The sequence below is a fragment of the Sminthopsis crassicaudata genome, chromosome 4, assembly GCF_048593235.1.
Source record: "Sminthopsis crassicaudata isolate SCR6 chromosome 4, ASM4859323v1, whole genome shotgun sequence".
Taxonomy (NCBI): domain Eukaryota; kingdom Metazoa; phylum Chordata; class Mammalia; order Dasyuromorphia; family Dasyuridae; genus Sminthopsis; species Sminthopsis crassicaudata.
Window position 1 is genome coordinate 178,298,326 of NC_133620.1, and position 27,964 is coordinate 178,326,289.

The window sequence follows — 27,964 nt, forward strand, 5'->3', positions numbered from 1 at the left end:
TCTATACATTTCTATACATATCTTGATATGTCAAAATAAGATTAAAAAGTGAATAAAATAAATGAGCTCATGATAACATACTAAACAAACCCCAAAATATTTTGTATGTAATACATAAAGTGTAATGCTGGAGAAACTGAGGCAAGATAGAAATTAGAGAATATTAATAATTTATTAAATGGGAGAGGTTTACTGGGGCCAAATGGATCCATGGTTTGGTCCCAGGGCTGAATGAGACTATGGTCTCCAAGAATCCAGCCAACAATGAGAGTTTTCAATGACCTATATACACATGGCTCAGACTCAGGTTGAGGCAGGGGCGGAGTCAGGGTGCTGAGAGTGAGAATGGGATTCTGAAAGGGTGGGGTGAGCCACTGGAGATGGGGATGACATAATGTGGGGAGGCACCCCGGAGATGGGGAGAGACATCTTGATAAGACAATATCTGACATTCTGGTAGCTTGGGATGGGGAGAGGCATTCTGATATTCTAAAACATAAGATCTTTTATCCTTATTAAATATTCTGATAAAGAGGGAGGGGAGGTTTTGCAGAACTGAGCTTTGAGCTGATAATTATAAACTGAAGCAGAGAAACTGAGTTAGGACTGGGTTAGGATAATTATGGAAACAGAACTGTAGCATAACAAAAGAAGGTGAATTAAATTGAAGTGTCTTAAATGAGCAAGCAGAATTTGTTGAGGAAAGAAAATTTATTTTTGAGATATTTGAGAAAGTGAGAGCATGGCTTCTTTTATCTATCCACAATTCCAGTGCTTTTCATTCTTTGATTTATCATGGTTGAAAGGAAAAGTCTTTAAATGCTAGAGTGGTTCTGGAATAAGAGTCATCCAGATGTTCCCAAGGTGACTCCTCAGAGATTTTTGTTTTATTTTCAGTAACAAGTTTATTATCAAAAGGACTTTCTTGATGTATGATAATAAAGTCCCATAGGATAATTTAAATTTGACTGAAACTTTCATCAGGGACATATCATTCTTTTGTCTATTGTAAGGAAATCAAGTTCATAGCATCATAAACTAAGCTTGAAGGAAACTGAAAGGTTAGTTAGTCTAACCCTTCATTATTCATGTGAGGAAAAAAAAAAACTAAGAGCATTTACATGTCTGTCTTATCTAAGATCACATAGGTGACAGAAGGAAGATTTGAATCCAACTCCTCTGATTCCAGAACTAGTTTTCTTTCAACTATACTATGTCTGTCAAAAACAGATTTTTTTCCCCCCTGAAAAATGTTTACTTTGGGCAGCTTGGTGGTGCAATGGCTAGAGCACCAGTCCTGAAGTCAGGAGGACCCGAGTTCAAATCTGATCTCAGACACTTAACACTTCCTAGTTGTGTGATCCTGGGCAAGTCATTTAACCCCACTTGTCTCAGCAAAAAAAAAAAAAGAAAGAAAGAAAGAAAGAAAGAAAGAAAGAAAGAAAGAAAGAAAGAAAGAAAGAAAGAAAGAAAGAAAGAAAGAAAGAAAGAAAGAAAGAAAGAAAGAAAGAAAGAAAGAAAGAAAGAAAGAAAGAAAGAAAGAAAGAAAGAAAGAAAGAAAGAAAGAAAGAAAGAAAGAAAGAAAGAAAGAAAGAAAGAAAGAAAGAAAGAAAGAAAGAAAGAAAGAAAGAAAGAAAGGAAAGAAAGAAAGGAAGAAAGAAAGGAAAGAAAGAAAGGAAGAAAGGAAGAAAGAAAGAAAGAAGAAAAGTGTTTACTCTGACCCTTCTGAAGGAAAGACAAATTTCCCTCACCACTCATTGTTTACTGGATCTATTTTCTAAAACTCTCTAATCCATCGCTGAATTCTCCATGGGAAACTCTTCAATTCCATCTGTCAACAACACTCAAGCATTTGTTAAAGGTGAGGTATTAAAAGTTAAGGATACAAAAGCAAATGTGAATAAGAGATCCTGTCCTGAAGGAGTTTACATTCTACTTGGAAACAACTTGAACACAGTTAAGTAAATACAAAAATATGTCTATGGTAATAACAATAACTAGTATTTATATAGCATTTTAGGGATTTCAAAGCACTTTATATAACTTATCTAACTTAATCTTGGAAACAACCCTCTAAGGAAGATGTTGTAGTGGTGATGATGATGATAATGATGATGATGATAATGATTGATGGGAACTCTACACCAGCATATGGGATAGACCAGTTTATTCTCAAGAACTGTTAAAACGAACCCATCCTGTTCCTGTTAATCATGTAATTGGACAGTTTTTCCAGATTGTCCAGTTTGCACAGAATGATATGAAGCCAAGATCTATTGTTAACCCATCCATCTTGTCTCTAAGTTTTCACTTCCTAGATCCTGCCCCCCTCCCCAAGACCTTAAAAGTCACGTCCCCTCAAAAGCAAGTTACTCATTTAGCATAACTGCCTTACCTCATGGTGCTTGTTTGAGCCCCATGTGCTATTCACATAATAAAATAGCAAATCTCTGTAATCTGTGATAGATAACTCTGTGTTGTGATTAAAATCTTTATTATGCTATTTTATAATATTCTTTTACAATTATGCTCCCCTAAAATCTACTTTATATTTATGCCCATATATTACTTTAATTATTATTATTATTCCCATTTTACAGAAGAGAAAGCTGAGGCTGATAGAATTTAATAACTTGTCCAAGATCTAAAGCTAATAGGTATCTGAGGGAAAATTTGAATTCAAATTCAAAAAATTAGTAACTCTCTCTTCAAATATAAAATTCTACTATACCACCTAGCTACCTATGTAAAAGCAAAGTATTTTCATATAAAAATATTCCATGTAAAAATAAAGCTTTCTGATCATACTCTTACCACTTAGATTTTTCTCTTCATCTCAGAGAACAGATGTTTATTTATCTTGCTGTTTACCTATCAAAAATCAAGACATAGTGTCTATAGCCCATAGCCCAAAGAAGGAATTTGCTAAGTATGCTACCATGTTTTTTTTTTAAATCACAAATTCTCATTTTCTTTCAGTTCATCTTCTTAATTCATATTAAATCTCCTTCCCCTCATTTTCTCATTAAAATGTACCTTGTCCTCTGTCTCGCTCTAGTTTAACAATAAGGAAATAAAAATCAACCATCTCTTCTCCACTACAAATTAAATAAATAAATAAATAAACCATGCACTGTGTCTTTTTCTTTAGGGCTGATCTCTGTATTTTCTCTTCACTGACATTTGAAAGTGACAGAGTCTGGTTTATATGGCAGGTATATTGGTCAGCTCACAAACCTGAGATCATATTTGTCTTCATTGCCCTTCAGACAGTCAAATCCCAGACCTGATTCCCTGCTCATATATTGCTAACAGATTGGCCTCATGAATTTGCATTGAAAGCCAACAAAATCATTAATTTAAAATCTTCAGGCTTATTTAAATAAAATCTTCCCTAATGTCCCACAGGACTTTTTAGAACCTTTTAGTATTCCTTTCTTATTCCTCACCACCCATCTCCGCAAATGCTAAATATTTGTTCTACAGATTACTTAATCAAAAATGCACATAATAATATGGACCAGATTTTTAATCTCATCTTTCCTCTGTAGAATTTTTTATCTTTGAATTTAGTGAACACATTAACTACATATCATGATGATTAATAAGAAAAAAGCCCAAGAGTTCCCAATGTTAAATTAATCTAGGTTTCCTCTTTAAATGTACCTCATTTTGAATCACAGGTCAGTTTCTCTTGCAATTTTACTCCCATTTCAGTTTTTACTTCATTGAATATCATGTGAAGCCAAGAAAGCTTGAATTAATTTTCAGAAATTCATGAGACACAATGGTAAATATTTTTTAAATGAAGACGTGGTGTGCTAATTGCTGGATACTTTTTTATTAATTAATATTGACTTTAATGATTTTTAAAATTTTGGATTCACTTATATTCTTTTGTCTAACATTCTAAATTTAGTATATAAAAATTTATTTTTTAGCATTTATTTTAATATTTTCCTGGAAATATAACACCTAGTAAGGGATAAACATCAAAAAACCTTCCTCTTTTCCTGGGTGCCACAGATTTCAATTTTTAGATTTTCACAAAATCATAGATTCTCATATTTGGAGGGACTTCAGGGTCCAAGCTTTATTTGAGTGAAAATTTCCTTTATGATATTTTCATTGAATAAGGTACTTATTTCCAAAATGTTTTATTTGACTTCTTTTTTAAAAACTGGTCTCCTTATCTTGTCCAGGCTGGAAATTCAACAAGACAACATAGTCCCAATCTCAATACAAATTGTTATTGAAGTTTTAACCTGCTCTATTTTTTCAGCCTAGGTTGGTTCACCCAATCTTAGGCCACTGGTGACTCCCTACTCTTGGGGACTCATCATATTTGTGCCAGACTTAATGATACCTAGATTTTAGCAAAGAATTCTTAAGCTTAAACAATTCACCAGATTCAATCTCCCCAGCAGGAGAGATACCTAGGACACCTGGTATGTTTGGTATGTTTGATCTTTAACAAGTTTCTTGCCAAATTCCCCTCTAGTGCTTCTGTGATGTAGATAAAGTATTTTTTATAAGATAAAGACAGGAACTATTATAAGACAAATGGAATGAATGTTTGGGGAATTTCTGAGGACTATTATGGTTCTGCAGTCACTTAAGGAGATTTTCTGCCTTAAATGAGTTCTCTAGTGACCCTCTATTAGCTATGTATCAACTTAATTGGTGCAGATGGATAAAGAGTTATAGTGCTGATCCTCCAAAGTATTTATACTCCATACTATTATTGGTAACGTATAAAGCCTCCAAAGACATTCTCTTCCCTTGGACCTCAGAACTGCAAAAACCCAGATTAAAAGACATAAATATCTTAGCAAAGAATATATTTCTTCAAATTTTATAACCCAACAATTTCCTATAGGCCAGAGGTTGAATTAAATTTGGACCTTGAATGATGATAAGATTTGCCTCAATGGTAGAAGGGAAAGGATATCTATTTGGTGAAAATGACCTAAACAAGGTTAAGGTGACACATAGGTGTCATGCTTAGGTGATAATGCCCATCCTTGCTAGAACATAGAATATATATCAGGCTCTAGTTGTAGAAGAGGGAAGAGGCTTGAAGGAAAGGGACCTACTTTGAAGGTAATCTCCATAAAAGTTGATGATGACTTGAGACTGGGGTGGTAGGATTAGGGATGGAAGCATCTTTCCCCTTCAATACATCCTGTATACACTGCTAGACTAATCTTCATAAAACTCAGCTTTAAACATATCACTTTCCTATTTGAAAACATTCAAGATTATCCTTTGATTATTCAGCACATTTCAGAATCTTTAACCTGGCATTCAAGATCTCCAGAAACTATTCTCTATGAAACTTGATGATAACTTGAGACTGGAGTGGTAGCATTGAGATGGAAAGAAAGACAAAGGTGCTGGGGAGGGAGGAAGGTTAGAGGGAGGAAAAAAATACTTGGAACACAAAATTTTACAGAAACGAATATTGATGGGAACTGAGTGTGGATCACAAGATAGCATTTTCACTTTTTGTTTTTGTTTGCTTGCATTTTATTTTCTTCCTCATTTTTTTCCTTTTTGATCTGATTTTTTTTGTGAAGCAAGATAATTACATAAATATATATGCATATATTAGATTTAGCATATATTTTTACCATGTTTAAAATATATTGGATTACTTGACATTTAGGGAAGGGGGTGGGAGAAGGAAGGGAAAATTGGAACACAAGGTTTTGCAAGAGTCAATGTTGAAAAATTATACATACATATGTTTTGAAAATAAAAAGCTTTAATTAAAAAAATCAGATGGCAAAATCATCTCAACAAGAAAAAAAGGAAATAAAGTTTGTAATTGCCTCTCTTAAAAAAGTGAATGTGGAAAACTACTTTGACATATATTTAGAAAAATAAAATACTAATGAGAAAAAAGGGTCAAAAAAAAGAAAGACAAACATTGAATTGTGTATATGGCCATTAGTCACTTACTCTTCTGCTGCTGTGTTGCATCTTTCCAACATTTCTCCTAAATGTAGCCAACACTATTCATAATTCCTCTACCCCCAAAATATTTCCTCTCTGCTTCTTCTCTCTTTAATAGCTACTAGTTTTTCAAAAGCCTGTATCTTCTAGTTCTAAAGACCTCTGATATATGTTAGAGTGCCTTTGATTTCTGGACTTCAAAGCTTTTAATGATTGGGAGGCAGGATTGACCAGTATTTTGATGCTCTCTATGATTACACATCTTCTTCCTAGAGAAATACTTAAAAGATTAAAAGCCAGATTCCTAACTTTAAGGTGCTGTTACATCCTTGGCTGTAAAAAAACTATCCAATAATTAGATTAAAACAGAAATAAATTAAGAATATTAATTATGTAGGTTAGCATGTCCCAAGAGTAGGTCACGTATTCCTCCCTAATCCTTTTCCTCTTTCTTCTTTCTTTTTGACAGAAATAGATTTTCTATTGAAGGTGAGAATTCCTGACTTAGTCTCTCTGCTGTTCTAATTGATACTCAAATTCATGGTTTAGTTCACATCTTCAAGCCTTTCCCTAAAGTTTGGCCTTTTAAAGAGTCACATAGAAACTTATACAGGAAAGATTTAGTTCTTTATACACGGTCTGATATATTTTTGCAATATCTTTAGAGAACTATTCTTGGAATCTCTTTAGAGAACCAGTATACATATTCTGCTGAGCAATTGAAATCTGAGAGAGACAAACTATGCTTTAGATACACTAGCACCTCAGGAAAGCTAGTTTATTCATTTGTTCCTCCCTGTAGGAAAGGAGATGTTCTCAGAAGGGTCATATGACCCTAAGAAAGATTATAGCCTTTGGAGAAACAAGAGATGGTCTCAAGAGAAAGACCTATATGCTGTATCATTTGCATAGTTCTGAGTTAAAATAATAATAATAACTGGGAGTTATATTACACTTCTAAGTTAGAAAAGTGTTTAATATATTATTTAAATTGAACTTGACCACAAAATTGAATAATTTTCTAAAATAAAGGTATTATTAGTCTTATTTTAATGTAGGCTGAAGGGCCAGATTGATATATAGACCTCATAGTCTCTTTGAAGGACACCTCTCTGGAGATAATATGGAAACTTTGCTTCATGGTATAACTTAGGAAAATTAAATCCATGCACTTTTTAAATGAAAATTTTCTTGTTTTTTTTTTATTCTTACAAGCATTTATTAATTGTCTCTCCAATTTACCTCTCCCATAGAACAATAAAAAAACTAAATCCTTATAATAAATATGCATAGTTCAGCAAAACAAATTCCCACATTGATCATGTTCAAAAATGTATATCACATTCTGTATTTTAAGTATGTGTGAGATGTAAAAAGATCCTTACCCAAAATGACTACTCATATCACTCAAAGTAAAAAGCAGAAAGATTGTTTATTAATCCTCATGAGGATGAGGATGAGGATTAATAACCACGAGATAAGGGAAAGAGAAAGCTCATTGTTGGAGGGCTAAAAAAGTAGTAAAGACACACAGCTTCCAAAATGTTTGTGGCAGCTCTTTTTGTAGGGGCTAGAAACTGGAAAATGAATGGATGTCCATCAATTGGAGAATGGTTGGGTAAATTGTGATATATGAATGTTATGGAATATTATTGTTCTGTAAGAAACGACCAACAGGAGGAATACAGAGAGGCTTGGAGAGACTTAAATCAACTGATGCTGAGTGAAATGAGCAGAACCAGGAGATCATTATATACTTCAACAACAATACTATATGAGAATGTATTCTGATGGAAGTGGATATCTTCAACATAGAGAAGATTTAATCCAATTCCAATTGATCAATAGTGGACAGAATCAGCTACATCCAGAAAAAGAACACTGGGAAATGAGTGTAAACTGTTAGCATTTTTGTTTGTTTGTTTTTCTCCCCAGGTTATTTTTATCTTCTGAATCCAATTCTTCCTTTGCAACAACAACAATAACAACAATAAAAAATTCGGTTCTGCACATATATATTGTACCTAGGATATACTATAACATATTTAATATGAATGGGAATGCCTGCCATCTAGGGGAGGGGATGGAGGGAAGGAGGGGAAAATTCAGAACAGAAGGGAGTACAAGGGATAATGTTGTAAAAAATTACCTATGCATATGTACTGTCAAAAATGTTATAATTATAAAATTAATAAAATTTTTTTTAAAAGATACAAAGCTTTTATACAAGAGATTACATCACAAGTAAGAGAGCATTGAGAAGGGGGGAGGTATCTAATTGGTTGTTGCTATCCAGAGAGATTGGGATGGAAGGTTTCTGTTTCCCCCAAAACACCTGATTTCTAGGAAACAGAAAATCAGGCCTTCTGGCTTTAGATAATCAAGTAGACAATGGTCAAGCTAATAGACTAAATATCAATAAATGTCAAATACTGATAAATGTCATCAGCTCAGGTTAAGTAAATATGTTTATAGCTGGCCAAGGCTCAAGTAAATATGGGCCTGCACATATTATACAGGTCATAGGGGAAACACAGAAATAATGAAAATAAAATACAGAAAAAGAATTCACACATTCCTATAAGTTCTTCACCTTGTCTCTCTATTCCACACAAGTCTATCACCTATCTGGTAGGAAGCATAAACACATGCCTTCTTTAGTCTTCTGGCATTGGGGCTCATCGTTGCATTAATCAGAACTCTAAAAGTTTCAAAGTTGCTTTTATAATGTTACCATTATATAAGTTGTCCTCCTAGTTCTATTTAGTCCACTCTTATCAGTTCTTATAAGTCTTCCCAATAATGGAATAACTGGATCAGAGTGCATACGTATTTAGCAAGTATTTTTTTAAATGAATAGTTCTAAATTGCCTTCCAGGTGAACTAAACCAATACACAGCTCTAGTAATACATTATTGGATCTATTTTTTCCTTAGCCCTTCCACTATTTATTTTTCTGTTTTGCTATCTTTTTCCATTTGATGAAAATTAGAGTTATTTTCATTTGGATAGAGATTTGGAGTATTTTCCAAGTGATTGTTTTATTTCTTCCCTTAAAAATTGCCTCAATTGATCAGAGAAATGCAAATTAAGACCACTCTGAGATACCACTACACACCTGTCAGATTGGCTAAGATGACAGGAACAAATAATGACAAATGTTGGAGGGGATGTGGGGAAATTGGGACACTAATACATTGCTGGTGGAGTTGTGAAAGAATCCAGCCATTCTGGAGAGCAATCTGGAATTATGCCCAAAAAGTTATCAAACTGTGCATACCCTTTGACCCAGCAGCGCTACTACTGGGATTATATCCCAAAGAAATACTAAAGAACGGAAAGAGACATATATGTGCCAAAATGTTTGTGGCAGCTCTTTTTGTTGTAGCTAGAAACTGGAAGATGAATGGATGTCCATCAGTTGGAGAATGGTTGGGTAAATTGTGGTATATGAAGGTTATGGAATATTATTGCTCGGTAAGAAATGACCAGCAGGAGGAATATAGAGAGGCCTGGAGAGACTTAAATCAACTGATGCTGAGTGAAATGAGCAGAACCAGAAGATCACTGTATACTTCAACAACAATACTGTATGAGGATGTATTCTGATGGAAGTGGAAATCTTCAACATAAAGAAGATCCAACTCACTTCCAGTTGATCAATGATGGACAGAGGTAGCTACACCCAGAGAAGAAACACTGGGAGGGGAATGAAAATTGTTAGCACTAATATCTGTCTGCCCAGGTTGCATGTACCTTCGGATTCTAATGTTTATTGTACAACAAGAAAATGATATTAGCACACATGTATTGTACCTAGATTATATTGTAACACATGTAAAATGTATGGTATTGCCTGTCGTCGGGGGGAGGGAATAGAGGGAGGGGGGGTAATTTGGAAAAATGAATACAAGGGATAATATTATAAAATATATATATATATATAAGGCAGAAAAAAAAACTGCCTCATTGTGTTCTTTGACCATTTATCAATTTTGGAAATTTATTTATCATTTTGGAAATGGCTCTCGGTCTTATAAATAAAGTTCCTCATATAGTCTGAATATGAGAACTTTAGTTTAGCATATATAATTTAAAGAGATGAAAGTATCCAAGGGATAGAATGGCTAATATGTGTAGGTAGGAGTGATGTTGGATAGCTGGATAGGATAAGAAAGAATGATAGCTATGTCCTAAACTCTGGCATTTGTAGACAACCAAAAAGAATTAGGTATGGTGAAGAAGTTAGAGATTTTAGTGTGTCAGGGCCTGGCCAGCAAAACTCTGTATCCTGCCAGGCAAAGAGTAAAGAAGAGGTAATTAAAGCACAACTCACTTCACATTCCATGTTGCATTATCAATGCATGAATTAAATAAACTGCCTATGTCGCTCTCCTATACTGTATGGGGATTTTAATGGTAGAATGGACATATATACTCACTTTTGGATTTGTGAAGGTGGCAATTTTAGAGAAAAATTTGTAACTAAATCAAGTATTTGCTTCATTAAATAATTTTGCTTTGAATTTATGTATCTTTTAGTTTGGTTTTGTGAAAGTCATTATAAATAGGAAACTCAGATGTATGGATCTGAATCAATAATTGCGTCTAAAAGAGCCATGAGCATCAATAAGTCCAAGTCACATTAAGGAGACCTCTGCTTTATAGGGAAGAAACTAAGACTCGGAATGATTAATTGACTTGGTCACTCAATTATTAAATGTCAGAAATGGGATTTGGGTCTGGTTTTAACCATCTTTAAATTCAGTACTCTATTCCGTTTATTACACTATCATGGAGTAGGAATCTAGACTTATATCTTAAATAGTGCTATGAGTCATATAGTAAGATCTTCCAAAAAGGAGAGTTGCAAGATTTGCTAATAACACTGATTTTTTTTCCTGCATTGAGGTATTCCTTAACCTCCATTACTGTGGTAGACTTTATTAATCCCCTTTAGATTTTCCTCCCATCTTTCTTATTGCTCTTTTGTCATCTTTGCTAGTTTATCATTTCTATCAGAGACATCAAACACTCAGCCCTCCATGGAATTGCAGGCTGTACTACTTCACATCCTGAACCAGATAAACCAGATAAAAATGTAATTGGGGAATATTTAACAAAATAAATAAAATTACATTAGAAAAAAATTGATAATGTAATCTATAACAAGATAAAAAGTAATTGTGTGAGTCATTATTTCTTTCCTGCTTTAGGAGATATTTCATTTGCATTTTCATTGATTTGCAGATATTTAAATATTTAAGCTCTATGTGGGTTTTTTTCTGCTTTTTAGAAAGAATTAGTAAATATAATCTCATATATATGTAGACCTTTAAGGTCTGCAAAGCACCTTACACATATATTATCTCACCTAATCCTCGTTATAATCTCATGAGTTTTGTCTTATTATTATCCCTCTTTTGAAGATGAGGAAAATGATATTCAAAGAAATTCCATTATTTGCCTGGGATCATATCAGTAGTAAGGATCTGAGGCAGAATTCAAGCCCAGGTTTTCCTAGCTCCATACCTGGGACTCTTTTGACCACATAGTATGTTTTCACAGACTTCTGACTTCACTTTCTATCTTTATTTGATTATTTAGTGCAAGTCAGAGTAAAGGAATATTACCTGTCACTTGCTGCTTTTCATTTCCTTTCATAATCTAGCAGTTACTATTTTTATCTCAGATCCTACACATTTTTAACAAGGGCATGACCATCCTTGGACTTTTTGTCACAGATTTCACCTTCATCTCCTACAAATGCATTCCAAAAGCTTCCTTCCCTGATTTGTATGCTGCTGCCATCACCAGAATGTAAGGCACATTCCAGACATCATTTCTATCGTTCAGTCTTTTGTTCTTCCAAGAAAATAAAACCCATTATTGTAGTATCAAGTACTTTCATTTTTATTCAGTATAATTAAGTATTCAGTTACCTAAAAAATATGCTTGGAGTATCGGGAGAAAGTCTTTAAGCCACTCAACATTTAATACATTATACTGAATTATGACAATGACATGGAAGCCATGCTAACTAATAAGCATTTTAGCCACAAGAAATGTATCAATACTTTTATTAATCAACTGATCAAACTATTAGCATTTATTAAGCACCTACTTTGTGTTAGGTACTATTGAAGCTCTGGGATATAAGAAAAGGCAAAAACCAGTCCCTGTCTTCAATGAACTCACAGTTTAATGCATGAGGCAATATGTAAACAATATTGTAGAAATAAGATATACACAGGATAAATATGCAGGAAATAGCCTTTGAAGGAGACATTAAGATTAAGGACGATTTAGAAAAGTTTTTTTTTTTTTTTGCAGAAGGTGAAATTTTAGCTGAGACTTGAAGAAAACCAGGGAAGATGGCAGGCAAAGACAAAGAGCGAAAATGTTCCAAGTATGGGAGATAACAAAGTGCTTAAGAATCAGAGGATGGAGTTCCATGTTCAAGGAACTATAAGGAAGTCAGTATCACTGGATCACAGAATATGTATAGAAGAATAAAGTGTGAGAAGGCTAGAATAGTAGGAAGGGGCAGGTTATGAAAAGCTTTAAAAGCTAGGGGATATTATCCTGGAGGGAATAACTGCAGTTTATTGAGTGATGTGTCACTGATATAGTCCTATCTATGCTTTAGGAACATCAATTTGACTACTGAGTAGAAGATAGATTGGAGAGGGAAGTGGCTTGAGGTAGGGAACCCAACCAATAGACAATTACAATAAGTCTAGTGAGGTAATAAATGCATGCACTCAGATGGTTATGGTAACATTGGATAGAAGGGACATATAAAAGGGATACTAAGCATATAAAATTGACTTGTTGATATCTTTGCATCCAGAAGGGAACAGTCACAGATGACATTTAGTAATCTCAACACTAATGGAAATTGGGATGGGAGGAAAGGATGGGGAAAGATAAGGTTAATTTTGGACATTATGAGTTTAGGATATCTATGGGACATTCAATTCAAGTTGACTGATAGGCATTTGGAGGTCAGCAGAGAGATTAAAGACTAGAAAAATAGTTTTGAGAATTATCAGCACAGAAAACTATGCTCAAAAAGTTACCAAACTGTGCATACCCTTTGATCCAGCAGTGTTACTACTGGGCTTATATCCCAAAGAGATACTAAAGAAGGGAAAGGGACCTGTATGTGCCAAAATGTTTGTGGGCAGCCCTCTTTGTAGTGGTCAGAAATGGAAAATGAATGGATGACCATCAGTTGGAGAATGCCTGAATAAATTGTGGTATATGAATGTTATGGAATATTATTGTTCGTAAGAAACGATCAGCAGAATGATTTCATAGAGGCCTAGAGATACTTACAGGAACCGATGCTGAGTGAAATGAGCAGAACCAGGAGATTATTATACACTTCAACAACAATACTATATGATGATCAATCTGGATGGACGTGGCCCTCTTCAATGAGAGGATCCAAATATGTTCCAATTGTTCAGTAATGAAGAGAACCATCTATACCCAGTGAAAGAACTATGGTAAATGAGTGTGGACCACAACATTGCATTTGCACTCCTTCTGTTATTATGCACTCGCATTTTTGTTTTCCTTCTCAGGTTTACCTTATTTCTAAATCCTATTTTTCTTGTGCAGCAAGAGAACTGTATAAATATGTATACATATATTGTATTTAACATACATTTTAACATGTTTAACATTTATGGGACTACCTGCTAACTAGGGGAGGAGGTGTAGGGAAAGGAAAAGTTGGAACAGAAGGCTTTGTAAGGGTCAGTGCTGAAAAATTACCTATGCATATGTCTTGTAAATAAAAAGCTATAATTTAAAAAAACCAACCAAATAGATAACCCTTTGGTTGATTTGATTAGAAAAAGGAAAGAAGAAAACCAAATTATCAGTATCAAAGATAAAAGGGTGAATTTACCACCAATGAAGAACAAAGTAAAGCAATAGTTAAGAATTATCTTGCCCAATTGTGTGACAACCTAAGTGAAATGAATGAATATTTATAAAAGTATAGATTGCCCAGATTAACACATAAGGAAATAAATTACTTAAATAGTTCAATTTTAGAAAAAGAAATTGAACAAACTATTAATGAACTCCTTAAGAAGAAATTGCCAGGGCCAGATGGATTTACAAGTGAATTCTACCAAACATTTAAAGAATAAATAATTCCAATACTATATAAACTATTAGAAAATGGGTCTGAAAACAGTTTTGCCAAATTCCTTTTGTGATTCAAATATAGTGCTGAGGCCTAAAGCAGGAAGAGCCAAAAAAGAGAAAGAAAATTATAGACCAATTTACCTAATGAATATTGATGCAAAAATCTTACAAAAATCTTAAATAGAATATTAGCAAAGAGATTACAGCAACTTATCACCAGGATAATAAGCTATGACCAAGTAGGATTTATACCAGGAATGCAGTGCTGGTTCAATATTAAGAAAACTATTAGCATAATTGGTCATATCAATAACCAAACTAATAGAACTCATACGATTATACAAATAAGTGCAGAAAAGCACTCGACAAAATACAACATCCATTCCTATTAAAAAACACTAGAGAGCATAGGAAAAGTGTTTTCCTTAAAATAATAAATAGCATCTATCAAAAATCATCAGCAAGCATTGTATGTAATTAAAATAAACTAAAAGCACTCCCTATAAGATCAGGGTGAATAAGGTTGCCCATTATCACCACCACTGTTAAATGTTATAATAGAAATGTTACTTTTATCAATAAGAGAAGAAAAAGAAATTGAAGCAATTAGAATAGGTAATGAGGAAACAAAATTATCACTCTTTACAGATGTAAAGATGTATATTTAGAGAATCTCAGAGAATTAATTAAAACACTACTAGAAATAACTACCTTCAGCAAAGTTCCAATATATAAAATAAACTCACATAATCATCAGCATTTCTATATATTACTAGCAAAGTCCAGTAGCAAGAGATAGAAAGAGAAATCCCATTTAAAATAATTGTAGATAACAAAGTATTTGAAAGATTACCTGGCAAGACAAAACTAGGAACGATATGAACACAATTATAAAATACTTTTCACACAAATAAAGTTAGATGTAAACAATTGGAAGAATATCAAGTGCTCATGGGTAGACTGAGCTAATATAAAAATGACAAATCTACCTAAATTAATCTACTTATTTTTAGTCATGCTAATCAAACTGCCTAGAAATTACTTCATGGAGCTAGAAAAAAAATAATAACAAAATTCACCTGGAAGAACAAAAGAGCAAGAATTCTAAGGGAATTAATGAAAAGAAAATGCAAAGGAAGGTAAACCTAGCTGTACCAGGACTAAAACTATAGTATAAAACAGTGGTCATCAAAACCATTTCATACTGGCTAAGAAATATAGTATTGATCAGTGGAATAGGTTAGGTTCACAAGACACAACAACCAATAACTATAGTAAACTACTGTTTGATATACTCAAAGACTCCAGCTTTTGGGATAAGAACTCACTATTTCTTGGAAAACTGGAAAATAGTTTAGCAGAAATTAGGCATTGTCCAACATCTAATACCCTATACCAAGATAAAGTAGAAATGGGTTCATAATTTAGACATAAAGGGTGATACTTTAAAGCAAATCAGGAGAACAAGAGATAGTCTAACTTTCATATCTGTGAAGAAGGGAAAAATTTATGACCAGAAAAGAATTAGAGAATGTAATGAAATACAAAATGATAATTTTAATTATATTTAATTAGTTAATTAATTAATTAATTTTTAGGCTGGGGTTAAGTGACTTGCCCAGGGTCACACAGCTAGGAAGTGTTAAGTGTCTGAGACCAGATTTGGACTCTGGTCCTCCTGAATTCAAGGCTGGTACTCTATTCACTGTGCTACCTAGCTGCCCCCAATTATATTAAATTTAAAATTTTTTGTACAAACAAAATCAATGCAGCCAAGTCTAGAAGGGAAGCAGAAAGCTGGGGAAAAAAATTTTACATGAATGTTTCTGATAAAGGCCTTATTTCTAAAATATATAGAGAACTGTCTCAAATTTATAAAAATATCAGCCATTCTCCAATTGATAAATGGTCAAACGATATGAACAGACAATTTTCATGAATTAAAGTTATTTCTAGTGAAATTTTTAAAGTACTCTAAATCATTATTGATTAGAGAAATACAAATTAAGACAACACTGAGGTACCACTTCACACCTTTTAAATAGGCTAAGATGATAGGAAACTATAATGATAAATGTTGAAGGGGATGTGAGAAAACTGAGACTCAAATGTATTTTTGGTAAAGTTGTGAACTGATCCAACCATTCTGGAGAGCAACTGGGAATTATACCCAAAGGGCTATCAAACTGTGCATACCCTTTGATCCAGCAGTGTTTCTACTGGGTCTGTGTCTCAAAACGATCATAAATAAGGGAAAAGGACCCACATGTGCAAAATGTTTGTAGCAGCCTTTTTTGTAGTGGCAAGGAAGAACTAGAAATTGAATGGTTGCCCATTAGTTGAGGAATAGCTGAATAAGCTATGGTATATCAATGTAATGGAATATTATTCTAAAAAAATGATTATTAGCTCATTTTAGAAAAGGCTAGAGAGATGTACATGAACTGATGCTAAGTGAACTGAGTAGAACCAAGGGGACATTGTACACAGCAACAACAAGATTATGTGATGATCAATTCTGATGGACATGGCTCTTTTCAATAATGAGGTGATTCAAGGGAACAAAAAAAGACTTGTGATTGAAGGAGTCATCCGCATCCAGAGAGAGGACTTTGGAGACTGAATGTGGATCAAAGTGGAATATTTTCACCTTTTGTTGTCATTTGTTTGCATGTTTTTTTCTTCTTTGATCTGATTTTTTTTTTTGCACACCATGATAAATATGAAAATATTGCACATGTTTAACCTATATTGAATTGTTTGCTATCTAGAGGAGGGGAGGGTGAGGAGGAAGGGAGAAAAAATTTGGAATACAAAGTTTTGCAAAGATGAATATTGACAACTATTTTTGCATGTATTTGGAAAAATAAAAAACTATTTTTTCTCTTTAAAAAGTGTGGGGAAGGGGCAGCTAGGTGGTGCAGTGGATAGAGCATCAGCCCTGAAGTAAGGAGGGCCTGAGTTCAAATCTGGCCTTGGACACTTAACACTTCCTGGCTGTGCGATCCTGGGCAAGTGTGGGAGAAGAGATTTTAAGTCTTGGTGATAGGGATAATGGTGGTTCTTCCAATAGAAATAAATAAGAAATAGGGAAGTTGTAAGGAAGACTAGATCTAGGGAAAAGGTAATGAATTTATAGGGTGAAGAATGAGATTTTTTTCCAACTTGTCTACTAGTGTGAGTATTTTGTTTGACTATACATATTCATTATAAAGATTTGTTTGTTTTTCAACTGTGGACATTTGGTGGGAGGGGAAAATCTATTTTTGTTTATTGAAAAAATAAAATTTTTTGATTCGGTTAAAAAATAAAAGAAGATAATAATAAGAACTACTAATGTCTAACTTGAGCTCACTCAGCATCTTCCTCCCATTTGACCCCCCTTCCTATTTCCTAGAAGCAAAGTTAGTCTAGCCATAGGCTTATAATTGAATGCTACATACCATGTTCCACCATCCCACCCCACCCCTTATAGACATATACTCTCTTTCCAGTTGCTGAAAATCCAAATGCCAAACTGAAGAAATTTGCTGAGGCCATAAAAGCCAGTACCAAAAGCATTCTGTGGTGCAACTGAACTTTACAGGAGAGTGAAGAAAAAGAGGAAAGCTGGTAAGGTCATAGCTGGACTTATAATAGTACTAAACTTATATTCTGACCCCCATTTCTTCCCAGTGCCAAAGAGATCCAAACTCCAAAAGGCAGATATTTGACAAGGCTGCAATTTCAGCAGCATTGTAATGTTCTGGATTGCAGAGCCAGAGAACAGGAACAGATGGAATGAGGTAGGACATATTGTGTAGTGGGCTGTATGGCACTCTACTATGCCTAAGGGAAAAAGTCCAGCATCCACCTGGACCCAGTTCTGTTCCTTAAAAAATCACTCAAAATAGCATTAGACTGATGAAACAGTGTAGGAAGGGGTTAAAACAGTCTCTAGGGAAACCACCATTAGAGGTCAGAAAGTGAGCAGTAGGAGAAAATAAAGGGGGGGGGGAAATGCCTGAGAATACCAAAGATCTTAAGAGGAAAAAACTTAAAGACCTTACACATAAGCAGATAAATCAATAAGGAAGGTATAATATCAGAAGAAAATATGGTCTCCAGATATCGAAAAGGAGTTCAGTATAACCAAAGGGCTATAAAAATGTGCATTCCCCTTTAATCCAGCAATATCACCACTAGGTCTATATCCCAAAGAGGTCAGAGAAAGAGAAAAAGGATCAATATATACAAAAAATATTTATAGCAGCTCTTTTTGTTCTGGCAAAGAATTGGAAATTGAAGAAATACTCATCAACTGGGGAATGGCTGAACACATGACATGATTGTGATAGAAGTACTATTGTATTATAAGAAATGATGAAGGGGATGATTTCAGAAAAACTTGGGAAGACATGAAACTGATGCAAATTGAAGTTAGTAGAAGCAGAAGAGCAATAGTGTAAGGATTATCAACCGTGAAAGACTGCTCTCTGTTAATTCTGACCAATACAATGATCCAAGACAATTACAAAAGACCCATGATGAAAAATACTACCAACATCCAGAAAAATAGAACTGATGAACTCTGAATGTAGATTGATGCATTCTTTTTCATTTTCTTGTTTCTTGCAACACAGAAATATGTTTTCCATGACTTCACACATATAATCTATATCAAATTACTTGCTTTCTTAAGGAAGGAAAGGGAGGAGGAAAATATAAAAAAGGAGTTGAGGCATCCATGAATAAATACTACAAAACAAAGAAAATGACTTAACATCTAATGAGAAAGAGGACTCTGAGGATTGTGAAGAGAGCATGGAACCTGAATATTTAAAATGTTTACTAGACAAATGAGAATTGTTGAAGCAAAAAAAAAAAAAAAATCAGCCTGCACAGCAGAAAAAATTAACAAAAAAACTTGAATCTGTAGTGACAAATCTTATTAAAATAAAAAAAGAGAAGACAAGTGATTGAGAACGCAAATATACAAAATGAATCTGGGAAAAGAGAAACAAAAAGTATTAACATTAAAAGAAATCATTTTGTCCATACAAGATCTCAAAGATGTGTAGAGACAGCCTAAAAATCATAAACAACCCAGAAGAATATGAGTCAAAAAAGCCTGAAAATCATAAGGCAATAAATAATACAAGAAAACTGACCAGAACTTCTGAACACAGAAAACAAAGTGTGGAAACACTCTGCATACAGTGAATCGTGATTTTTGCAGGACAAAATGGGAGGACACTTGGAAGAGGAGAGAGGAAGAGGAAGATGGAAGGAGTATGTTCTGATCAAGGCTAGGACTAGCAATGAGGTGAAGGTGACTCTTATAGTCTCTAGGGAGAGAGGAGTCTGAAGGAAAGTGAGAGACTGAGGAGAAGGGAAATATTTTTAAAGTAGGGGAATAAAGGAGTCATTGTTTTGGTGATAGGAGAGAGCAATGATCTGTGAATAGAAATAGAGGCTTTACGCTAGGAGTTGTTTGCAAGGATTTGTTTTTGGAGACTACTTATCCTACCTTGGGATGGAGCAATTCAGAGCTCCTGAGAGCAACTTAAATTGTCAGTGACAAGACATAGGCAAGGAAAGCCTAATTTTCAATAATTTCCTGTCTACAGATTATTTCCTTATTATCTATAAATATGCCCATATCTTACTCAAGCTACCCATCCCCTTTAACTGCTGACATCTCTCCTTTTCATGGCTAAATTCCTCAATATTCAGTGCTCATGGTTAGGCTATGTCAATATAATAAAATGGAAAGTGAATGAAGCAAAATTATAAAGATGAAGTATGACTCTAAAAAAGAGACAAGAGAGGATACTCCTAATCTATGACTTCATGGAGATCAAAAGTCCACAAGTATTGCATATCTCACATGTTTTCAGATTTTTATCAGGGGTTTATGCTGATTTTTTCCTCTTCCTTTTTTTGTCATTAAAAATTCCTATTTATTATATAAAATGGTTCTCTGGAGGAGAGGGTGGGATAAATGGGAAAATTATGATATTAAAAACAAAAGACATTAATAAAATTTTATTTAAAAAAAAAGCAACACACATTAATGAGATCATTACTGACTCTGGAGAGTAATTTCCATTAAATGATGAAATTGGAAGCCAGATTGAAAGGAGGTAAAATGAGAATAAAAAGAAAGTAAGTGGAATTATCTATTGTAGATAACCTTCTCAATGAGTTTGGCCATGAAAAACAGGAAAAAATATAGGATGATAGTTAACAGAACAAGTGAAGATTTTTTTGAGAATGAAGGAGATAATACACATGAAATTAGATAGTAGAAGAGTAGAGTAGATAAGGAATGATTAAAGATTAAACTTACCTTGCCTTTGCCAGTCCATCACACTTTGGGGACCCGCTAGGCCACCCACAGATCTGCAAGTCTGTTTTTGCCTTCTGGCACTTCCACCACCACTCCTATCCCCTTTCCAGACTGATGTCCGGCAACAACTTCATTCAAGAAAGAATCCCTATGAACTATTATAATCTACCTGAATTCATTCCTCTGTGATTTATCTACCCCTCAGACCCATCGTATCCCAGTGATTCTAACACCTGTTTGCCATTATTCAAATACCTCCTTATTGTTCTCCATCCCCCAAGGGCTGCTGCCTTATTTGCCCCCACCCCTTAATTTATCTCCACCCCCTCACCACCTCCAATCCCAAAGCCTCCTGAATTTTCCATTAACCTTTATGGAATGCCTGCTTCATAGGTTAACAAACTAGTTTTCATCTTAAACTTTTTTCTTTAATGCTCCTTTCATCTTGACACACTCCCTGAGACCTGACTCTCTCCTAATAACACAATTGCTTAACTACTCTTTTGAGCTTTAGTTGCATTTTCACTCATAATCCCTGACTCATTGGGGGAGTTGGGATTACTTCTTGCTTCAGCAAAGTCATTTCAAGGCTCTCCTTCTCCCAACATGACTCATAGACTTCTAGTCCACTGAGATGCATTCAAAATCTTATCACCCAATCAAGAGTTATACTTACCACCCAGTTACAGATCTCCTAGATACTCTCCTTGTTTCCTCAAAAAATTCAATGCAGTCTTATAGTGTTTATTTTTTCTTCTCCTCAAATCCTGTTCTTGTACTAAGGTGTTCAGCATACATATTGAACTCAGTCATCCAAATCTCTAGATTTTTCAATGCTCATTTCTTATAACTTACTCTATCCTATCACAGCTATACAGAAAGATGCTTTTACCTTTAACCTTTCACCACAGGTGATCGACCTTCATCTTCCTGAACTCTGAAATTCCTTTATTTGATCACAATGTTCTCATTTCATTTCTCTCTGTCTGTCTGTCTGTCTGTCTGTCTGTCTCTGTCTCTGTATCTGTCTCTCTCTCCCTTGAAATTCCAAAATCCTGTTATTCATCCTCACTGTAACCTCAAATACCTCAACCCCGCAACTCTTTTCCAGTCTATTACCCTACCAAACCTGTTCAATTTTATACTGTCCTCTTTTCTTGAGCCCTTTGTCCTTTATCATAGCACCAATTTTGCTCATCAATCCCCAGACTTTGATTACTCCCACCATCTACTGCCTTGCCTCCTACTCACCTGCTGCTGAGAAGATTAGAGAAATAACAATTGATTGACTGAGTTTAGGGGAAAAATATATTAAGTCATTTCTTTTGGGCCTTCATTGCTGCAAGGCAATCCTTTTAAACCTCCCTAATTAACTCACTATCTCACTCAGTACAGCAACTTTTCCAAACCTCTGTCTCCCCATCATAGCTGCTCTCCCATTACCCTCTCAGCAGAGACTTTTGTCTAACACATTACTGAAAACATCAATCATTAAAGAAATCTTTCTTTTTCCTTCTTCCTCATTCATCTCCCAAAAGCCTTCTGCCACTATTACTTCCTTTATCCCATCCCACATAAAAAGTCAACACTGCTCATCAAAGTAAAACTCTCCCCCAATTGGTCCCATTTCATTCCATCTTCTCTGGCAGCCTGTGCCCCCTCTATAATCCATATTCTCTCATTATTCTTTACACACATTCACACAGGGAAACATGAGATAGAAGGCTATGATGTTGTGCTTATTAGATGATATTCTCAGAGATACTTTAATGCAGAATCCCAGAATTTTAATTGGAAGAAATTTCAGTGACCATAAAGACCAATTAGTATTATTATATAGTTGATAAGCAACCATCTAGCTTCTGCTTGAGGAGGAATCCACCATCTCTAGGGCCAGCCCCTTTCTCTTTTGCACAGCTCAAATTATAAATGTTTTTCCCTTCTAACAAAGTTAATTTTTTTTCATTTTCTTTTTTTCTTTTTTTGAAACACACATTGTTCTGGTTCTTCCTTCTGTTCCATGAAAATCAAATCTTATCCCTCTTCCACTTCAAATACTTGAATTTATAGCTAGATAGGATTTCTCATGGGGGGGGGTAATTCAGAGATTGTTTATTGCATTTCTTCTGTGAAGAGAGGAAAGCTTGAATCCTGGACGGTTAAGTGATGAAGAGCAGGATGGAAACCCTAAATCATCTTCCCCTGAAGAGAAAGGACCATCCAGACCTTTAAGTATAGGGGCTTGACAACTCCAGAGAATCAATGAGCTAGGAAATAATCCCTCTAATTATATTCTTACTTTCTCTCCTCTCATTTCTTCCAACTCTAAAATTTGTAATAATTGCTAGTTAAAGCTTATATGGGAAGGTTTAACGTGGGTGGACCTGGCCTCCCCCCAACACCAGCTGTCAGAGTCAGAATTGGGGATTGGGGGAAACAGTGATATGAGCCCCAGTGAATATTTCTGATGAGTTTATAATAGACTATTAGTGAGAGTAGAAAGGAGCTAGTAATTCCTGGCATTGAGCACCCAGCATGCAGAGGTTGGAGATTAACGGAAAGGACTGGGTAGTAGGAAGTATCAGGGGGATTCATAAGTATCAATTTGGCAAATAATGTAAATGGATGAGGACAGAGGCAGAAGGAAGAATGGGAGAGATCTAGGCGCTAGAAAGGCAGCAAGAACTAGGACTTCATGACAGCAAGATGGATTGAGGCAAAGAGAAACAGCCAGAGATAAAATGGAAGAGATATCCTTGAAGAGGATTCTGAAGGACTGGCAGCAGGAGGGGAAAAAAGCAAAACATTTGTATTAAAGCAATTTTTAGCGCTACCCAATAACCTGCTCAAAACATATATCTCTCTATCTGTAAACTAATTTCCCTTCTCTAAAAGTTCTCTCTCTCTATTTTTTCCTTTACATGTGAAAATTAATAAGATCACAAGCACAAAAAATCATTGCAATGGTAACTAAAAAAGCCTCTGGATCCCTAATTTCAACTCATTGAATTCCAATGGTAGAAGCTGAGAAAGAATCTATTCCATGGATTTTCATATTCATATATGTAAATTGCAGATAGGAGCTAAAAAGGATGACATAAGGAATTATATAGAAGACTTTGTGAAAATTGGGCATAGGAGGAGGGAAGGTAGCTGAAGACCCAAGTACTATGAGATAGTAAAAAGAACACAAGGTTTAGAATCAAGACATAAATTCAAATCCTAGCTCCAAATCAAAACAGCCATATAGTAGACCAGTTACTACAGTTTTAGGATTTCCTTGGGATTCATTCCATAGCATATGTGTGGGATCAAGGACAGCAAATACTGGGAGTGGTCTAAGATCAGGGTATGACCAGGTAAAATCAGAGAAGGAATAGTAGGATGAGCTACCCAAGAGGACAGTGTAGAGTTGAACTGGTTAACCAAAGGACCAAGATGGAGTAAGGAAGATAATACCAGTTTATCAGTTGTAAAATGTGGATAATAATACTGGTGTTAACTAAACTAAAGGGTGGGTAGAAAGAAAACATTTTGTTAAATCTCAAAAACTATGAAGGAGTTATTTTTACTAACCTATGCTACCCACGCTCTCCTCCAGAGTGATCAACATTGATGGAAATAGCTACCATTTTGCTCTCCTCTATTAGAGGAGAGACCCTCAGGTCTAGGGGAGAAAAAGAAGAAAACTGTGAGGAAGGGTTAAGGGAAGAAGAAAGCCAATATTACAACTGTGAATATATATTGCAATATATTTTTATTTTATTTTATTTTTAAATCATTTTTATTATTTTACTTTAAAATTTTTACTTTGAATTTTGATTGGTATGAAAATAATGGATAAATAATTGGTTGTTTGGTTGCTGTCCTTTATTCTCAGAGAGGATCAAAATGACAAAACTTATGAAGAATGTCTGATTGTGACTGGCTAGGACAATATGAGCTCAGAGAGTTCTACGAGAAGCCAGGCACAAATAGTCCATATGAATTTTTGGAGTGGAGATGTCTCAATTTGCGCATCTCGATTTCCTTTGAGCTATTGTAATTCTGCTTTACTCATAGAGCACAGTGCCTTCTTTGATGCAGGCATACTATGTTGAGTGGTCCTATGCCAGTTCTCCCTTATCTCATAATCAGTTCCAAACTCCTTTAGAGAGACCTTGAGAGTATCCTTGTATTGCTTTCTCTGACCTTCATGTGAGCACTTGCCTAGTATGAGTTCTCTGTAAAATAAATAAATAAATAAATAAAAGCCTTTTAGGTAAATATACATTTGATATTTAAACAACATGGCACTCTGGACAGTAGAGTTTGAATGTTTATCATTCAAATATTTTAATTCAAAAAAGGGGGGATATCCCCAAGACAAGATGACTGCTAGAAGACTTAATATCTTAAAAATAAAAACAGCTTAGAGTACTTCTCCAAGTGTGAACAACTGAGATAATGTAGAGGGTCAGTATTGAATAAATCCATGAACAGGAAGAGTCCAGTCCAAGTGTTACTTGTAAGGGCTGAACAATTCAAGACATTGGCATAACATTTCCTTAACAATGGAAATTTAGGATAATTTAGGATAATCTTGATGGAGAATGCAGGTGACAGGAACAAGGTACAACTCTGTTTTGATAAATATCTTGCCATCGATAATTTCTGTTATTGATGTCCCTGCTATGATAGATATCTTGTTTATTGCTAGTTAAGTAGAATTGGAAATGTCAAAGTATGGTCTTTAACCCTGGAAGATGTATAGCATCAATTGGAGGTAGATACTGTTAATGTAATATTAGTTTAAAAGTATATAAACCCCAGCACTCACATTAATAAATGCAGATTGCAAAGCATATCTTCCACCTGGCCTTGGGTCAAAATTTGTTATGGGCCAGAACTTGAAACAAGGTGCTTAGTTCATACCTTTAAAGGAGTTCGCACATTAGTTCACACCTTTAGAAAGCATATATAAGGAGGAGATTCACAAGTCAAGGAGATTCACAAGTCAGAAGCCCACAATCCCACTCTGGGAGGCGGAGAGCATTCATTCCAGCTTCCACCTTTGTGCTGGCTGGAGACATTTGGAGAGAGCTCTTGGAACCAAGGAGAAAAATAGGCCTCTAAAAAAGCTAACCGGGCCCAGGAAAAAAGACTTTGTAGGAGAAAACAAGGGATCTGGACTTGAACTCCTGGCTGTATCTGGGATTATTGAAACTGAACTGAAACTAAGGGTGCTCCCGGAAGACCCCCAAGAAACCTGCACCCAGAGAACATTACAATTAAGAGAAAAGAACATTACAAATATTCACTGGAGCTGGATTCCAATAAGCCAAGATACAACTGGCAATAGTGGAGCAGAAGAGGAGTGGGCTTTCAGAGATTTGATAAACAGCATTTACCTCTATGGGTCAGAACTCTGCCATGTTGGGGAAATTCAGAAGCTGCTAAGTGAAAAAATAAGAATTCCACAGTTGAGCTAGAAAGAGATTGACTTTAACTTGAGATATATGGTCAATGGCTTCATCATTAGCTAATGACAGTCTGTGAGAGTGTTATGGAAGTATTCAGCACATCTCTCCAGGATTATGTCTTTATCATTAATCAATATGGCTCCATTACCCCTGAATAGTTAAGCTGTATCATAGGTCTTTGGTCCATAAATAACCTTCAGGACATCATAAAAGTGCTTTGGAGTGTTACTATCAACTTAAAATTAAATTTCATCTGCCTTCTCAGGGAGTCAAGAATATCCTGTATCTCTCTAAGCTTTGCTTGCACTTTACTTTTGATGGAATTAAATGCTACCTTCTTAGAAACTGAAAAACTATTTTGCTGGTAAACCTTGTGTGTGTGTGTGTGTGTGTGTGTGTGTGTGTGTGTGTGTGTATTGAACACAGGGTAGGATTCCCATCTGCTGCTATAAGCATTCCAGGTTTAGTTTAGGTGAAGTAGACAATTTTAAAGATTTCTTTCTAGCCCCTTCTTATGCCAAGAGATAAGTTGTGTGGTCTTTTAAATAAGCTGCTCAGATACCCAGGGGCTGCTCCATTGCTACATCAATCCAGTGAGAAGTTGACCCTATGGTCTGGGTAGCAGGATTGGGACCAAATCTCCCAGTCCACCCACACTTGCTGCTTTGTCATTTGCTTGTCTTTATGAGACTTTGAGATAGGTAAAAATGGTAAAATGGTATGGGAGATGTCTTTTGATTTGCACACAATCAGGATTTGAGGCAGAGTTATACAAAGTTGTTGGCCTTATTATCTCTTCCAGAATAATAGAAGTCCAATGGCAAGACAAAAGTCAAGATGACCTTTGATGGCTTGAGATATAGTAAGTGACTTTGCCATCTTTAATGTCTAATCAGGCTCTTACACTTCACACCGCTTGCTTTGATTGTCTTCATGGCCCCTGGAACAAATTACATTCATGTTCACATTCTGCCAGGGAGGCCTTCACAGGGATGGGGTAGATACCCCTTTAATACACCAAAGGGTCTGTAACCCCTCCTTGCTCTCAATCCAGTTTAGCCTGTCTTCCCAGTTTAGCAGTATGTGGCCAAAGGCTATTATGCTCAATTTCTTGGAGCCACAGGTATGAATCAGGTAGACATCAAAGGTAGAAAGCAGACCTGAAAAGGGCTCAGCATCCCTCAAACCAGAAGTATTCATCTACCCTGAACACTTGTATACTCCAACATAATAGATAAATAAATGTTTATATACATATATAAAATATAAACATTAGGGACAGAAATGCATAAACAGACAAACAATCATATTCTGTTATTTTAATAAAATCCAGCCCATTTTAAAGAAAATTTTAAAACAGTTTTTTAAATTTTTCAATGTTTAAATAATAAAATAATTTAAAAATTAAATGTTCAAATGTTTAAAAGCATTTATTTAAAAGTTTTGAGTTCAAATTCTATCCCTATCCACTTGCCCCTCCCCCTTGTTCCTCCCTGAGATGGCAAGCAATCAGATACAGGTTATACATGCAACATACATTTATTAAGTCACTAAACTAGTCCCTGAGAAGACAAAAACACAGCATAACAAAACAAAAACAGTCTCTGTTCTCAGGTAACAAATTTTTTTAGAGGAGGGAATTAAAATGTATGCCATAAAATCAAGATAATTTGATTCATTTACATACACTGTATTGTTGCTGAGTAGTAGTCTTCCCCTTTAATGTGGTTCCACTTAAAGTCATTTTTAAGGTATGGCAGGTAAAGAATATTAATTAGGATTTGCCTGTTCCCTTTTGTAAGCCTTTTTGTCTTTATTTCTCAGGCAGCAGACAGTCATGATTAGAAATGTATGTGCTGGGTCAAGAGGCACTAAGGGCACTCTACAATAAATTAAGGGAGGAAAGACAGAGACCCGGGATAGCAGCATAGGCTTGGTTCATGTCAGCTATTAGAGAGGAGAATAGACAATGGTGAATAGAAAATTGAGATGCTTTATTCTTACTAACTAGGTGGTAAATTGTGTTTTTGATTTGTATTTTGGGAGT

At 35.0% G+C, this 27,964-nt stretch overlaps 1 long non-coding RNA gene across 1 annotated transcript in view; it reads left to right on the forward strand.

The window, feature by feature from the left end:
• The window catches only part of LOC141566015 (uncharacterized), a 73,119-nt gene that overhangs the window by 18,954 nt on the left and 26,201 nt on the right, over nt 1–27,964 (forward strand). The window contains exons 4-5 of the long non-coding RNA XR_012489218.1: nt 17,619–17,736; nt 26,720–26,779. This is a non-coding gene — a long non-coding RNA (uncharacterized LOC141566015). The remainder of the gene's footprint in view (nt 1–17,618; nt 17,737–26,719; nt 26,780–27,964) is intronic.